This window comes from Mandrillus leucophaeus, unplaced genomic scaffold (assembly GCF_000951045.1).
Source record: "Mandrillus leucophaeus isolate KB7577 unplaced genomic scaffold, Mleu.le_1.0 Scaffold461, whole genome shotgun sequence".
NCBI classification, from domain to species: domain Eukaryota; kingdom Metazoa; phylum Chordata; class Mammalia; order Primates; family Cercopithecidae; genus Mandrillus; species Mandrillus leucophaeus.
In genome coordinates this window covers 1607814-1624015 of record NW_012104932.1, presented here as the reverse complement: position 1 = coordinate 1624015, position 16202 = coordinate 1607814, and the positions used below count along the sequence as shown (strand labels likewise).

Below are 16202 nucleotides of genomic sequence, written 5' to 3'. Positions count from 1 at the left end.
CTATCTATAAGATGGGGATAATAATAGCACCCATTTCATCATTATGAAAATTAAATACATTAAGAAAAACACCAGTATGTGCCTAGCACCTGCTAAACACTCAACAAAGGTTATCTGTACACATTGATATCTCAGACAGGGACAGGATGTTTTAACACAGAAAACAGGAGGTTTTAGCCTCTTACTTGTTCTCCTGGCTCCCGAAACATGAGCTGCCTGGCCACAGTTCATCCGAGCCTATCAAGATAGTTGTCCTTGTCCTTAATCTCCACAGGTGTTCAGTGTGAGCCAACTGTCAGATGGCTTTCATCTGCACAACTGAATAACCCATTTATGCCTAGTGTTCCACTATTGGAACGCTAAGCTTATTGGAGTTATTTATATCCTACTGTTGTTCAAGGTCATTACCAAGATCTGACTTTTCACACAAAATAATTTGTAACCGCTTGCATAAATGGGATAATCATAACAATTGTGGCAGTTTTAGGGGGACGAAACTCTAGAGTTTAATCTTCCAGCTTGACTGACTTGGAAGCGTTCCTGTCAGTATAAAACATCTTGTTGGGGATGGTGGAGAAGCTGAGGCCGGCTGTGCGGCTGTGCTTCCAGCTCATGGCCAGGTCGTAGTCCCGCTGCAGGCTCTGCTGCAGGCTGTCGGCCACCTTTTTGCTGAGGGCTATGTTGGACCTTGCAATCGGGCTGGATGGGGCCGGAGGGTGGGGGTGGGGGCTAATCGAAGGGTACAGGTTTTTGAAGCCACCCAAAAGTTTGAGAAATTTCAGTTTCTGTTCCTCGTTTTCAAAACCAGCGGTATCCCACTGGCCAAACTGGGTTCCCGTCCACTCCCTGGTTTCAGAAGCTTCCGTTTTGCCTGACTCGCGATCAGTCTCTTCTTGCAAGGTGTTTCGTCTCACCTGGTCTATGTGCGCCTCGTCCGTGTTGCCTTTCTTTTCCAACACCACTTCTAAGTCCGTGTCTGTTTCCTCCTTTCAAAGTTCTCCTGCTACCCTACTCTCTTTCCTCTTCTTCTTTTTCTTCCTTTTCAGAGCCGGCTCCTCAATGACTGACGCTCTACCTTCTTCTTGGACTTCATCTTTTTCTTCGCAGGAGCCTTAGGGCCATCTCCTATGGGGATGTATTCCGGAGCCTCCGCTTTGACTGGTTTCTTTTTACTTCGTTTCCTAGGGCAGCTCTCCATGGACCTGGAGGGCTTGGAGTGGCCTGGGAGGGCGTCTCCCTCCTGGTGGATTTTTCTTCTTCTTCTTCTTCTTCACCTTCCCACTGTGTTCCCTGGGGCTCTTCTGCTTCCGCTTCTGCCCCAAGGCTACCTATTCCTCACCCTCTTTCCCCACTGAGCAAGTGTCCACAGCATCCCCGACCTCGCAGAACCAAGGGTCCGGGACTGAGAAAGCTGTGGGGTCCTGGGCCCCCTTTTTTTCCTTCTTACGTTTTTGAGCTTCTTGCCAACTCTGGTTTCCTCCTCACCCTGGCTGGGTCTGGGGAGATTTTCACCCCAGAGGCATGGGACATGGCCAGAGGCGACTTCTTTTTCTTCTCCCGCTGAGGAACTCCAAGTGGCCAAGCACCTGCTCCTTTGGGCTGGATGACTTCTCTGTCCGCCTGGCACGCAGCGTGGTCTCAGTGTGGTCTACGTGCTCCTCGCAAAGGGTGCTGACACCCTTCTCTTCTTTTTCTTCACTAGAGGCATCTCAGGTGATCACCAAGACCTGACTTTTCACACAAAATAATTTGTAACCTCTAGCATAAATGGGATAATCAAAGCAAGTGTGGCAGTTTTGTGGGGACCCACTCTTAGACGGGGCTGTGGCTTTTATAGGAGAAACGTGGGCAAAGTAATCATCATTATTTAAAATTGAGTATTGAGTCCCTGGTTCTTCGACCACTTTCTTCTTTTTCTTCTCTAGGAGCCCAGGGCCCAGGTCTACTTTGTGTGTCTTGGCGATCATTCCGGTGGGCCAAACTTCCCCGCCTCCACGTGAAAGCCGGCTCCGCCCTGACCCGGAAGTCCACTTTCGAGTTGCACGAGTGGCTTCTCTTATACACAAATTTTCTTCCATCTCTGCCACCCCTGAGACAGCAAGACTGCTACCTTATTTTCCTCCTCCTCCTTAGCCTACTCAACATGAAGATGATGAGGATGACCACCTTTACGATGATCCACTTCCACCTAATGATTGGTAAATAAATTTTTTCTTCCTTAAAATTTTCTTAATATTTTCTTTTCTTTAGTTTATTGTAAGTATATAATATATATAATACAAAATATGTGTTAATAGACTGTTTATGTTATTGTTAAGAATTCCAGTCAACAGTAGGCTATTAGTAGTAAAGTTTTTGCATAGTCAAAAGTCATACACAAAATTTCAGCTGCATGTGGGAACAGCGCCTCTAACCCCCACACTGTTCAAGAGTCAACTGTAATTGGATTAATATCTGCCATATCTGTAACTATTTTCTCTTTATTGAATTTCTTATTTCTTTTTGCCCCTTCTTTTCTTGCATTTACTGGTTTAACTGAGCATTTTATATGATTTCATTTTATCTTCTCTCTTCATGTATAAATCATACTGTTTTTTTAAAATTGTGGTTTTCCCTAGATTTTAAGATATGGGTTTTAAAATAATCTACGTCTGCCTTCAAATAATGGTATTGCACTTCAAATGTAGTGAAGGTTCCCTACAGAATAGTATTCCCAGTTCTTCCTTTCTGTCCCTTGTGACATTGCTGCCATTCATTTAATTTAACCATTTGCTATAATCACCCAAAACATTAATAACATACTATCATTTCTTTATACAAACTATTATTTTTTAGATCACTTGATAATTAAAAAACTTTATTTTACTTTCCTTTATTACTTCTCTAATTCTCTTCCTTTCTTTATATAGTAGACTCAAGTTTCTGACCTTTCTCATTTTCCTTCTGCTTGAAGAATTTCTTTTAATATTTTTTGTAGGTCAGTTTGCTAGGAATGAATATCTTCAGTTTTTGTTTGTCTTAGAAAGTCTTTCTTCTTCACTTTTGAAGGACAAAGTTTGCTGGGTATAGAATTCCAGGATGGTGGAATTTATTCTTGCAACGCTTTAAATTTTTTACTTTACTCTCTTGCTTCTCTGGTTTCTAATAAGCCCACTGTAATTCTTACCTTTGCTTTTCTGGCTTATTTCCTGTCATCTGGCTTCTTCTAAAAGATTTTCTCTGTGACTTTGGTTTCCTGCAGTTTGAATATGGTATGCCTAGATAGGGGTTTTAAAAAGTATTTATTCATCTTGGTGTTATCTGTGCTTCCTGAATTTGTAGTTTGGTAACTGTATTAATTTTCCAGGGCTGCCATAACAAATTACCTATCACAAACTGAGCCATTGATAACAACAGAAATGTATTCCCTCACAGTTCTGGAGGCTGGAAGTCTGAAATGCAGCTGTTAGCAGGGCCATGCTCCCTCTGAAACTTCTCTGGGGAGAGAATCCTTATTTGCCTCTTCCAGCATCTGGTTGCTGGCTATCCTTGGCATTCCTTGCTGGTAGCTGCATCATTTCAATTTCTGCCTCTATCTTCACATGGCCATCTTTCCTCTGTGTGTGTCTATGTCATCACATTACCTTCTTATAAGGATAGCATTCATTGGATTTAGGGCCCACCCAAATCCAGTATGACTTCTTCTGAACTAATTACATCCACAAAGACCCTATTTTCAAGTAAGGTCACATTCTGGGGTTCGGCATGGAAATTAATTGGGGTGGTGCAGTCTTCAAGCCCGTACAGTGTCTGTCATTAACTTTGGAAAGTTCGTGACCAATATTACTTCAACTGTTTCTTCCGCCTGTTCTTACTTTCTTCTTCTGGTATTCCAGTGATGCATATGTTACATCTTTGAAATGATCTCACAGTTCTTGGATGTTCTATTCTGTTTTTCATTCTTTTTTTTTTCCTCTTTGCATTTCAGTTTAGGAAGTTTCTATTGACCTATGTTCACTATTTCTCTGTTCAGTCACATCCAATCACTGATGAACTCATGAAAGCCATTCTTCATTTCTGTTCTGGTGCATTTGACTGTTAACATTTCCTTTTGATTCTTTCTTACAGTTTCCCCTTTTCTCTTTCATTGCCCATCTGTTATTTTATGTTGTCTTCTTTTCCGTTAGAGCCCTTAGCATATTAATCATAGCTATTTTAATTTCCATCTCATCATTTCAATCTCTAATATCAGAGTCTAATTCTAATGATTGCTTTTTCTCTTCAGACTGAGTTTTTCTTGCCTTTTGGCATGCCTTGTAATTTTTTTTATTAAGAGCTGGGCAGGTTGTACTGGATATTAGGAACTGAGATAAATAGGGCTTTCCCATGAGTATTTATATTAATATAGCTAGGAGTCAGGCTGGATCTGTGTTTGATGTAGCTGTACATGACAGAGGCTTTAAATTCTTCTAGCATTCTTGCTTTTGTGTCTCCTGACTTTGGGCTTCTCTAAATATTCTTCCCAGAGAAGTATCTCTATCTTGCACTATAATCCACTGTTATTGTACTAACACCCTATTATGGTGGTGGTAAAGTGTGGGTGAGGGGAGAACATTCTATAATCTGATGAAATCTGTTTTTTAGCGGGCCTGCGTCTTGGATCTGAGACCATCACAAGCGTTTCTCCTGTGGTATAGTTTCCCTATCTCGCTCCCTGTCCCCTAGCTCCCCACTCCTTTTCCTGGCTGCAGGGTTCCCCATCCATTTCCTTGAAGCCCTACTATGTTTTCCTCCTCTTAGGTGAGATAGATGAGACCACAAGGCTAGAGGGGACTGCAGTGGGAGAAATGTTCTTCTCCCAGCAGGAATAAGGCTCTGGTAGAAAAGACTTTTGTTATGGAGAAGGCTCTGCATGTGCTATTTCACAGTGATTACCTATCTACTACCTTGCCAGAGCTAGGAGAATATGGATCTTCATCATGAGAACCTGGTGGGGTTCCCGGGTCACCAAAGTTGGGTGGGTGCTGTTTAAAATAGAACATTTCTAACTCTCATACTAGTCCAAAGTTGGGTGGGTGCTGTTTAAGATAGAACATTTCTAACTCATACTAATCCAAAGTTGGGCGGGTGCTGTTTAAGAAAGAACATTTGTAACTCTCATCCTAGTTCACACACAGCCTCCAGCAAGTCATCAAAATTACCATTTAAATGTTTCTGCAAATGTATGGCTTACCTTAATCTTCTGGTTCAGGCAAGCACATTTTGACTGTGATTCTCTGGATGTGCCTGGCTCTCCAGATTTTACAGTAATGGTTTGCCCTGAGACCTGTTTTCTGATGGGTCCCAGAAAAGTCACTGAATTTTGGAGTGATGACTTCTAACCTTTATATGTGTCAGAGCTGAAACCAGAAACCTATCTGGAGTTATTTTTAATAATTTATTCATAATCTAATTTTCCGCTTATTTATAATAACAAATTTAAAAATTCTTTAAAACATTCAACAATTGTTTAAATTTTTCTTCACATATCCGGTCCCATTTTCTTGAATATCAATGCATACCACTGAGATTTGTTGTTGTTTTGCCTTTCCTGGCATTTCTATGAGGCAGATATGAGCTGTGTGACCTTGGGAAAGTTACTTATCCTCTTCGTGCTCCAGTCTCCTCATTGGTAATATACAGTATTAATAGTACTTGTCTTTTAGGATTATAATGGAGATTAAATGAGATAATGTATATAAAAGCTTAGCACCATAAATACCTGGCACCAAAAAAAAAAATGTTCTCAATACATGTTAATTCCTTATTAACACTTTTATTGTCAATCTCATTCTCCAAATAGAAAAAATAAAGCTAAAAATTCTTTTCAAAAATTCACTTGTTACTTCTGGATTGTTTGTTTTAGAATTTTCTTCACTTCGACCTGCAGCTGGCAGCTAAGTGTAGGAGCCATGGACTTGACCACACTGGAACTTGGTCAGACAAAGTACCATCATCCTAATTGTGTGCCAGGACCACAGTTCACTGAATTAGTTCCTCTGAAGTTTCCTTTCTCCTCCTACATGCCAGCAGCATAATACAGCACAGACAATTGCTTCAAATCAATTCAATATGAAAGTGGCCCCTGGAGAAAGGCACTAAATATTCTAGTTTTCTAGTCTTTTGCAACATTTCGAAATTCAAAAAAAGATTTTTAGTCTTCAATTATCATAGAAATGTTGTATTTTAAGATTTCAACTGGTGTACTTTAATTTTATTTTCTTAAGAAGTAATCCTCTCTCAATTTTGCTAGTATTGTATTATATTGGGGTATCGGTGGTAGAAGGAAGATGGGGTGAACAGTTTCAAAAAAGATTTTGCATGATTCAAAACTGTATAACCATAAGCTTATTTCTAAAACTCCATTTACAGCAGGGACCAAGGCTGGAAGTTCTGACAATGGCCTTAGGGGAGCATTCTCTCCTGAAAACTGTGGAGCTGAATGATGATGAACACCAGAGCTAACCGGGCACATTTAAAGAAATTCAACTTTAAAGGATGACTGAATCTTAAAAAGTCTTTACATGAACTTCCAATAGGCAGGTTTTTTGCATTTATATGTAGAAGACAGAAGAGTTCCAGTTTCTGTGTCATAATTCCTTACACTTTTTTGTTACATTCAATTCCATGAGTCTATTTTACTTTTCATACTATCTTTCCTTTCTCTTGAAATTATGGTAAATTTTCATAAACATATAAGTGTTTTGTTGTTCAAAGGTTTAATGATGTTAGTGGGACAGCAAAGGTTTGTCTACCTAGTACGTTCCAAGCTAATAGTCTCTCCAAGAATGATGGTTTTCTAGGCTTTTATTTAATACATCCAACAGTGGAATTCAATACCTCTTGGTTATTTCTACGATTGTGTACCATCTTTAATTTGGACCAGTTGTTTTTATAATCCAATAGCACTTGATGTAATTACCTTTTAAGGTTATGAAGTCCTTTTGTAGCTGTCACCTCATTTGATCTTTATAACAATGAGTGAGCAGGGAAGGGCAAGCAGCTGTTGCTAGATCCTGAATAGCCAAATGCATGTGCTCTTCTAGAACTGTATCAAAGCAGTCTTCTAGGAATGGTTTTTACATAAGGGTCTGATGTCTCCTGGTGAGATGTACAGAGGATTTTGCATTCCATGTTTCTAGGATTCTCATTCCAAAGAAGAGATCAAGTTTGCTCCCAATTTTTGGTAGTAGGGGTGCATAGAAATTGCTAAATGTAGGGTACTCCAGAAGGCATAGAACTGACTCTGAAGGAGAAAAAAACGACATTAGTCACCATTAAGGAAGGTCTTTCCTAAATAAAATTAATTCCTGGTTCAAAGTAATCCCCCAACCCCCTAGTTAGCTGATCATGATCATTGTACTTTCTTTCATTTTCTTCATAGCACTTACCACTCTCTGATCTTTTTTTTTTTTGACAGGGTCTCGCTCTGTTGCTCAGGCTGGAGTGCAGTGGCGCAATCATAGCTCACTGCAGCCTTAGTCTCCTGGGCTCAAGCGATCTTCCTGCCCCAGCGTCCCAAGTAACTTGGGAGTAGCTACCACATCTGGCTACCTTTTTTTAAATTTTTTTTTTTTTTTGCAGAGACGAGATCTTACTATGTTGCCCAGGCTGGTCTGATCTTTCTGGATGTTATTGCTGACTTCCTTTGCATCTGTCTTTCTCCTCTAGAATTCCTGATTTCTTAGAGCACATACTTGATCTTTTTTTTTTTTTTCTTTTTTTGTATCACTGAATCCCTAGCCCCTAGAATGATAAATGGCAAATAGTAGGTGCTCCGAAAGTATTTCTCCTTGCAACATCAGCTCCAGATCTGGGTATGAATAAACTTAAGGGTAGTGTCTATTAAATGATCTTTATGCTGATCTTCAGGGAGCTTGCTGTAATTACTCAGCCAAGATGACTATAAAACTCTTGCTCAAAAATCTTTAATGAATAATTTCAGTTGTTATATAAAAACCTCTTGTTCATTCAACCAAGTCCTGATCACTGAATGCCTAAATTTCTCTTAGTTCTGTTTGTTTTTCTCACTTTCTCTGTCCTCAAGTGTGGCAATTATGGGAGAACCTGCTTTAAAAAGTATAGTTGGCTGATCACCTCCAGCAGTAGAAACTGCTTATCTGCCATGCATTCCTGCTGAGACTATGGTCTCTCTGGATTGCTTTCAAACAATAACTGAGCATGGTGGGGCTACTAGAGCTAGCCCTTCTACTCCCAACACAGAACTTTTCTATGAACAATCTTTATTCAGGATACTCAAATCCCGACTGATATGGTTGACTCTGTGTCCCCACCCAAATCTCATGTTAAATTGTAATTCCCAATACTGGGGGAGGGACCTGGTGAGAGGTGACTGGATCATGGGGACGGATTTCCCCCTTGCTGTTCTTGTGATAGTGAGAGAGTTCTCACGAGATCTGATGGTTTAAAAGTCTGTAGCGCTTCTTCCTTCGCTCTCTCTCCTGCTCTGCTATGGTAAGACATGCTTGCTTCCCTTTTGCCTTCCACCATGATTATAAGTTTCCTGAGGCCTCCCAGCCATGCTTTTTGTATAGCTTGCAGAACTGCAAGTCAATTAAACCTCTTCCCATTGTAAATTATCCACTCTCAGTTAGTTCTTCATAGCAGTGTGAGAACAGATAATACACTGACCAAGCCAGACAAGATTTTCTCAGAGTCACAGTGCCATCTAAGGCCCTTCCCATCCAATCCTGCTTCCTTCCCTCTGTCCTTTCCTAGGTATCACACTGCATCACTGCCTGCCTAAACCTGTTCTCACATCCCTCACAGGCATTTCTGCACACAAATCTCTCGCATGTCTAATTCCATCTTAGCATCTGCTTCTTGGAGGACCAAATCTGCCATAGCACCGTATTCCAGGCCATCTGCGTTTTTGTGTGTCACTGCAGCAGCCTTTTTACAGTCCCACACCTTTAATTTTTCTCTCTATCAATTCTCCACATTGCAGCCAGAATGATCCTCAGAAATTCCAAATCTCATCCCTTCCTTCTCTGCTTACACTTGCAGGATGAAGAAACTTCTTTAAAGATGTCTATAGGACTTATCTTCTAGTCTTACTCTCCTATCTGTCCCTTTGCCCCTCCTCGTGGCTCTGCAATCTAAGTCAACCTATTTGCAGTTCCACTAATGAGCAGAACATGTTCACATCTGGTACTCAGATCCAGGGTTTTGGAGTTGTACTCCTCCCTTTCACCTTTTCTCTGCTTGCTTTGGCTCACACCTGTTCATCCTTCATCTCCCAGCATGGATGGAATTTCTTCCAGAGAACTTCCTTGCTCTTACCAAGTCTGAGTTAGGTTCTCTCTCTCTGTGTTCTTATATCATTTTTCATTTCCCCTTTATATTAGTTACTACTCTTTAGCATATGGCAAAAACTGAACTTGAGCTAACCGGAGCCAAATAAAATTCGTGAAATCTACTGGAAAGATACTAGAGTGGATCAAAATTAAGGGAAGAACCAAAAAAGGAACAATGGAAAGGCAGCTCAGATGACCTCTTGAGCTGGAATAATGGGCTTAAATGCCCTCGGAACCTTTCTTCCTCTCTTTCTGTGCGTCTGACTCATTCTTTTAGGTTGGTTGCCTCCATAAACTTGGATTCATGGCTGACAGCAGCTCCTGGGCTTACATCCTCACAGCTTGGAGCCTGAGCGGAAGAAAAAGCTATTTCTTCTAGCTACAGATAAAGACAAACAAAAACCAGCAAAGACTCTGATTGGCCAGTTTATTTTGTGAGTCCACTTCTTTCCCAGTCACTTGCCCTGGGGGGTGAGCAACTATACTATTGGACCATACCATTGAAGATATAAGTTTAGATCTTATATTCAGTCCTCAACCAATCACTCTCTTCAGGAAGAACATGAAAGAAAAGGACTATACTACTAAAGCAGTGGGAAAACCCACTCCCCTAAAAAATAGAGATTTTCAGAAGATGAGGAAGATGCTAGATTGAAAGAAAAATATGTATCTATCTATAAAGCTTAATAACGGCATTCAGTTACAGGTAACAGAAAACAGCAAAATATTGGCCCCAAAATAAGGGTTTTATTTGCCTCCCATAATAAGAAGTCCAGAGGTAGGCAGTCAATGGGTCTTGGAAAACTTCTAGAATCACTTCTAATCACTTCTAGAATCCAGGTCACTTCCGTATTCCTTCTGAGCCATCCTTAGCGTGCGCTTGTCACTCCTAGCCATGAAATCGCTACTCTAACTTCCAACATTATGCCCAAGTTTCAGGCAAGAAGAAGGGGAAGGGCAAAAGCACGTGCTAAGTCTGCTTGCCTTTTGAAGAGCTTTAATAGAAACTCAACTTAAAGACTTTTCCATTGGCCAGAATTGTGACCCTTGACCATCTCCAGCTGTGGGAGAGGCCTGGAAGTATAGGATGTTAGCTAGACACACTGTTGACCTAAATCATGACTCTTAATGAAAAGAGGAACATAGACACTGGGTAGGCAATTAGTAGTGCCTATCTTGTATGCCAGACAATCAAGTTTGGCTGAAAGGGTAAAAAAAAAAAAAAAAATTACTTCCAGGACTCCTTAAAAATATCATTCACAGATGGCTTTCATAGAAGGTGACAACAACAGTAAAAAATGACTACAACGTCTGGGGCTTACAAAGTACCTGGGACCAACACAAAGGAAGTACTTGGGGTGGAGGGTGGGAACCCTAGTAATTGATGATGCGGGACTGTGTTCCGGCATGACATTTCTTAAGGGACTGGGATTTGATCTTACCCTCCTGTTACAAGCTGATATGTCTGCCTACCACGGTTTCATGGATGTTGTCACAGAACATATGAGATTCCTGAGTCAGACAAAGGACTATCCCCCATGGCAGAGCAAGCAGCGTGAGCATCATCATGCTTGCATTGGTTCCCCAGGGGAGACACTGAGTTTGGGAATCCACCATTTTAATTGAAAGCAGTAAGCAAGTCTGCTTTTTGTCTGGGAGGGAGACATTACTTATCCTCTAGGTTGCTGCCTGCAAACAACCTGAGTAATGGTCTGGGTAAAGAGCAATCAGGGCATTGCATTTTTGGCAGGCCCAACAAGATGAGCAGGGATGCAAAAGCCTATAGGAGGACTGTTTCTTAAAGCAATTCATCCCTCAATCCTACGCAGTCTTAGCTTCCAGTGAATTTTTATGAGTATACCACTTTGTTGGTCACTCTGATAAACTTGACCTACACAGATTGGGAACAAATCTGTTCAATTTGTTTTGTATGGCACTTAATACAGGGTTCTATTAACCAAACTTTAAGCAGTAGTATGAGGCTAACCAGAAGTCTCTATAGATCTCATCCAAGCCTCAGAGGGTCCCAGTTTCAACCAACTGTGAGTAAATCTTAGGGGGACCAGTATGTCTTATGTTAGATGGCCAGGATGTAGTATAAATTCAGTCAATTATCCATCATTACTCACAGAAGTTTAAATGATCTTTGGTATTGTCGTCCACAACGACAGGGAATTACCAATAATACAATCTTCATTTGTAATGGAGAGACACTCATGGCTCACTTTCCCTTGCATAAAAACACAGATCACTGCAGTCAGGGATGTTGTGAAATTTGATTTGGATCACCAATACCTTGTTTCATTTAAGCCACCTGAGTAGTGTTACCAACTAGTTGCAGCCTTGATGTTACTCATGGCATAACCTTAGGATGCTAGGGCACCAGGAGAAGCAGATGAGTTTTTATCAGCCAGAATGAAACAAGGTTGTATCAATCTGTGTGTTTGTACATATTCAAGAGGAGTCTATGTTTGAAGCTTCTCTCTTTCTTGTCTTTTTTTTTAGAGACAGTGTCTCACTCTGTTGTCCAGGCTGGAGTGCAGCGATATGGTCATAGCTCATTGCAGCCTCGAACTCCTGGGCTCAAGGGATCCTGCCACCTCAGCTAAGGCCTGCAGTTGCTAAGACTGTAAGCATGTGACTCGACATCCTCCTAATTAAAATATTTTTTTGTTGTTGCTTTGTAGAGACAGGGTCTCCCTGTATTGCCCAGGCTGGTGTTGATCTCCTGAGCTCAAGTGATTCTCTGACCTTGTTTTCCCAAGCCACTGGGATTACAGGTGTGAGCCACTGTACCCAGCCTGAAGGTTCTCTTGATGGCAGAACAGTTTGGGGCCAACCAGATCCTCATGAATTTCTCTGATTTTATAGCATAGAGATGGGGATGATGAACCAGCAGCATGTTGTATTGCTGGCTTTAGCTTCTTGTCTCAAGCAGACCATGTGATTACTTGCAAGGCTGTGGTGCTGGGACAAGGAGAGCATTAATTGTTTCTACCTCACACCTAGCACCTTTCCTGGTCTGAGGTGTTCTCTCTCTATGTCTGGGCCATTCCCTCTCCAAGTGTGGGAATTCTTCTTCTTTCCCAGCCACAAAACTGATGTGTCCACTCCACCAGTTAGAGCTTTCCTTTTCTCTAATCACCTCTGATCCAGACTTAGGATTTTTTTTTAGAAGGAAGAGGTACGCATGAGACAATGCATTCTCACAAAACTTACACAGACTCATTATGCTCCCCATTTTGATCCATGTGGGCCATGTAGGGGAGCTCAGTGAACAGTGTACTAAACCAAGTGGTCATCGTTCTTATGATCTATGACCTTGTTAAACCCAAGAGATATTCCCAGCAGAATTAAAACTTGAATCCCCTAGGCCCACTTTTGATTGGGCTGCACCCAAGGAATGGACTAAGCAGAATAGCCCAGAGTTGCTGTCAGGGAAAGAGAAACATGGTATGCCAAGGAATGGTAAGCATTACAGGCTACACACACAGTGGAATCACATGGCAGATGAATAGCCAAGCTTGGGGAATCCGATGCTTTTATAGCAAGCAATAAATATACCTACTGTTTGATTTGGAGGGAGACATTATCTCATCCCTCGAAGTTTGATTATTGCAAACATAACCCTGAGAAACGGCCTGGGTAAAGAGTGATCAGGTCATTGCTTCTTGGCCTACCTGGCATGACCTGCAGCAGCAGGCGAGACCCATAGAGGAGTGTCTCTCCCTATAGGAATCTAAGAAATGGTCCTCAGAAACTCTTTACTGTTTTCACTGGTAGGAAGTTTGTGTTAATATTACTCAGTGCCCTTGAGAAGGCCCCCAGTAAAATGTTCTGGTTTGGTCTTTGTTTCAGGAATAATTGGGCTTCTCCCTAACAATTGAAAATATTGAAATGGACACTTTTTCTTCCTTTTGGCTGCTAGAGAGGTTGAAGTGAAATGTGTGGCTCAAATCTAGCACAGTCCCTGGCACAAGTAGGTCTTCCATAAATCGTGCTAATAAGAATACAGAATTTTAAAGTGAGACGTACATTTTGTGGCTCCATTTTATTCCCCTAATGTCTTATATTTTTGTCTCATTTTCACAGTTATTTTAATTTAAAACTGTAACAAAGATCCATAACTCTTATTTCTAATAAGCTGGAATTCATCTCTGGGTCTTCTACCTTCTATTCCAGGGCTCTGCATTATGTCTAGTTCTATTCTCTTTGAAGTTAGAGAACAGCTGGTTAATACCTTTATCTCAAATGATTTTCAAAGAAGTCATTCAATCACCCTTCATCTGTCTCCTCCTTCCTTGTTAGTTCTATTTCCAATGGTTTAGTCAGTTTTGTTGTTTTTCTCTGTAATCCAGATTCTCTTGTGTTTTGTGCATGTAGACCTAGACCTTGCAAAAACAGCCTTTATTAGATGTTAATTTGAGGATTTCTTCTCATTTTCTTTCAAGCCAATTCAACATTCTTAGACCTTTCAGCTAGGTATATTATTGGGTAACCAACTTAAAGCAATTTTTATTTTCACAGACAATACCATACTCATTTGTGGTATTGTCTATGTCCCTATCATTTATGTCCCTTGCCCCTCATCTTGTTTTGGATAAATCTTGTCACTATTTCTTTCATTTTTTTTTTTTTGGAGAATTTATAGGGCTTTCTTTGTTACAAGTTCCTGTCAGAGGAAGGCAGTAAAGTGCATTGTTAGCCCGTATGTCCAGGTAAACACTCAGCACTCAGAAGCTGTCAGCAGGATTCAAATATTTTTTATTATATAAGAGTGTGATCATTTACTTGCTTAGGTAAAAAATATTAAATATAGCTGAAAATTTACTGGACCGATTGCATGGTCAAAGAGATGGCTGAAATAAAAGAAGTGGTTCATGACCAAATCTGGTCAGTGGAGTAGTGATCCAGTCGATTACTCTGTCCTGGAGCAAAACTACCTGGATAGTAGCCATTTTGTGCATGCAAAATAGTTTAGTCTGAATGGAAACATTTAACTTACTCTTTTTTAAAAAATCAACCTATGAATGAAGTTCTAAATTTGATCAGCATCATAAGAAAGTGGGGATCAGAAGTCCCAGATACTTAGAGACTAAAAATCTATTTGGGTTTCAAATAGTCTTCTGAGATTCGAATAAGAAGGACATCTGTTTAAGTGATGTTTTTAAATACCCTCTTTGTTTTATGTGCTTTTGTTGAGCTTTCATTTGTTCACCATATTTCACATATTATATAATGCAATTGGTGATACCAAATTGCAAAAATTTGGTACCACCAAAATTGTATTTGGTACCAAAAATTATAAAGAACTAACAGAAACAGGAGTTATCATGAGTTCACAGATCCAAATACCTAAACCCTACTGGGACCCATGCTTAAAATATTATTTCCTTGCTTGACAATTAGTTCTGTTACCAGTTTTGAAGCAGCGAAGCATACGAGTCATTACTCTTTTCTTTATAAATAAAATCAAGGTATCTCATTGCACATAAACCTCCTCTTATATATATTTATGATAACATTTTATAGCAACTGAGAACACAGAGTATATTGTGTAAGCTAAGTCTGAAACAAATGCACATACTGAAAAAAAAGTATATGTGTAAAACTACTTCCCCCATATTATATACTCATTACTTAAAATTAAAGGAGAGAAGTAGAACTGAAAAACAGTAAATTAAGAGACAAGATGTGGCGACTGTGAGTTGTTTCACTTGAATAGAATCAATTTTGTTTTTCTGTCTGGTTTTTGTCCCAGGAAGGAAAAAATTTAACAATCAGAATAATAAACACTTTTCACTTATAATAAGAGCAATGTGACCGTGGTTTTGGTTGTGCAAAGTATCTGGGTTTTATACATTATTTCCACTTTTCAAAACTGTGGCTAAAGAGAAATTTATTCTAAACGCATACCAAAATGGGAAAGTTTTAAAAACTAGAATTCATTCTGTAATATATATGCTGCCTCCCATTTCAGTCAACGTCGGCAGCAAAACCAGTGTTGGCAGTTTTACCAACTGTTTTTCACCAGTTCAGTTGGGTCTGGCTTTCCATTGTTAATATAGTACTACCGATCCTTAATTCATAGAACCACAGGGGAATGTTTAAATAAAAGAACACTCGATTTCATAGTAGTTTTTAAATGAAAACATATGTATCTGTAATAGGGCTTTAAAAGTTTTTTTTTTTTTTTTTCTCAGTAAGACTTAATGTGTGGCATCTGTTAGGTATAGGGTGTCTTTTTCAGTTTTTCTGAAGAGGTACAGTAGACCCAGGAAAGTTAATAGTTTCGATGTCTATATCTCAGGTGTTACTGGGATTAAGAATGCCCAAGGAAGATTATTGTCAGTTATTTCTCCTTCATTAGATAATCCCTTATATATCTTAGAAGAGAAGAAGCGAGAGAAGAAAATCTCAAAATACTTTTTCAACACTGGTTGGTTTAGAGAAGCTCACCTTCGAAATTTGATATGCACATTGCGTTTGACGAGACAGGTAAATAAACCTGTCTCATCGGGGACTCTTATGAAGTATTTTAAGGCTCCTTTGAAGGGTATCAGTGTTTGGACCCATAATTGCTAAACTTAAAATCAACATTGTATGTTACTCTCTTACTAACAGAGTGAGGGTTGACAAACTACCCTAATTTAGAAAAATATAAAAATGGATAATTCATAACCATTAAGACGACACATTTGGTCTCTTGCATCACCTAAATTTCCCTCTAAGTCACAGGATTTATTTTTATTTATTTATTTATTTTTTTGACCGAGTCTCTCACTATCACCAGGGCTGGAGTGCAATGGCGTAATCTCGGCTCACTGCAACCTCCGCCTCCTGGGTTCAAGTGATTCTCCTGCCTCA

The 16202-nt window shown here is 40.0% G+C and overlaps 1 pseudogene; it reads right to left on the bottom strand.

Moving 5' to 3' along the window:
• Nucleotides 1–506: 506 nt before the first annotated feature.
• Nucleotides 507–1967, bottom strand: LOC105550003 (annotated as a pseudogene).
• Nucleotides 1968–16202: the final 14235 nt, after the last annotated feature.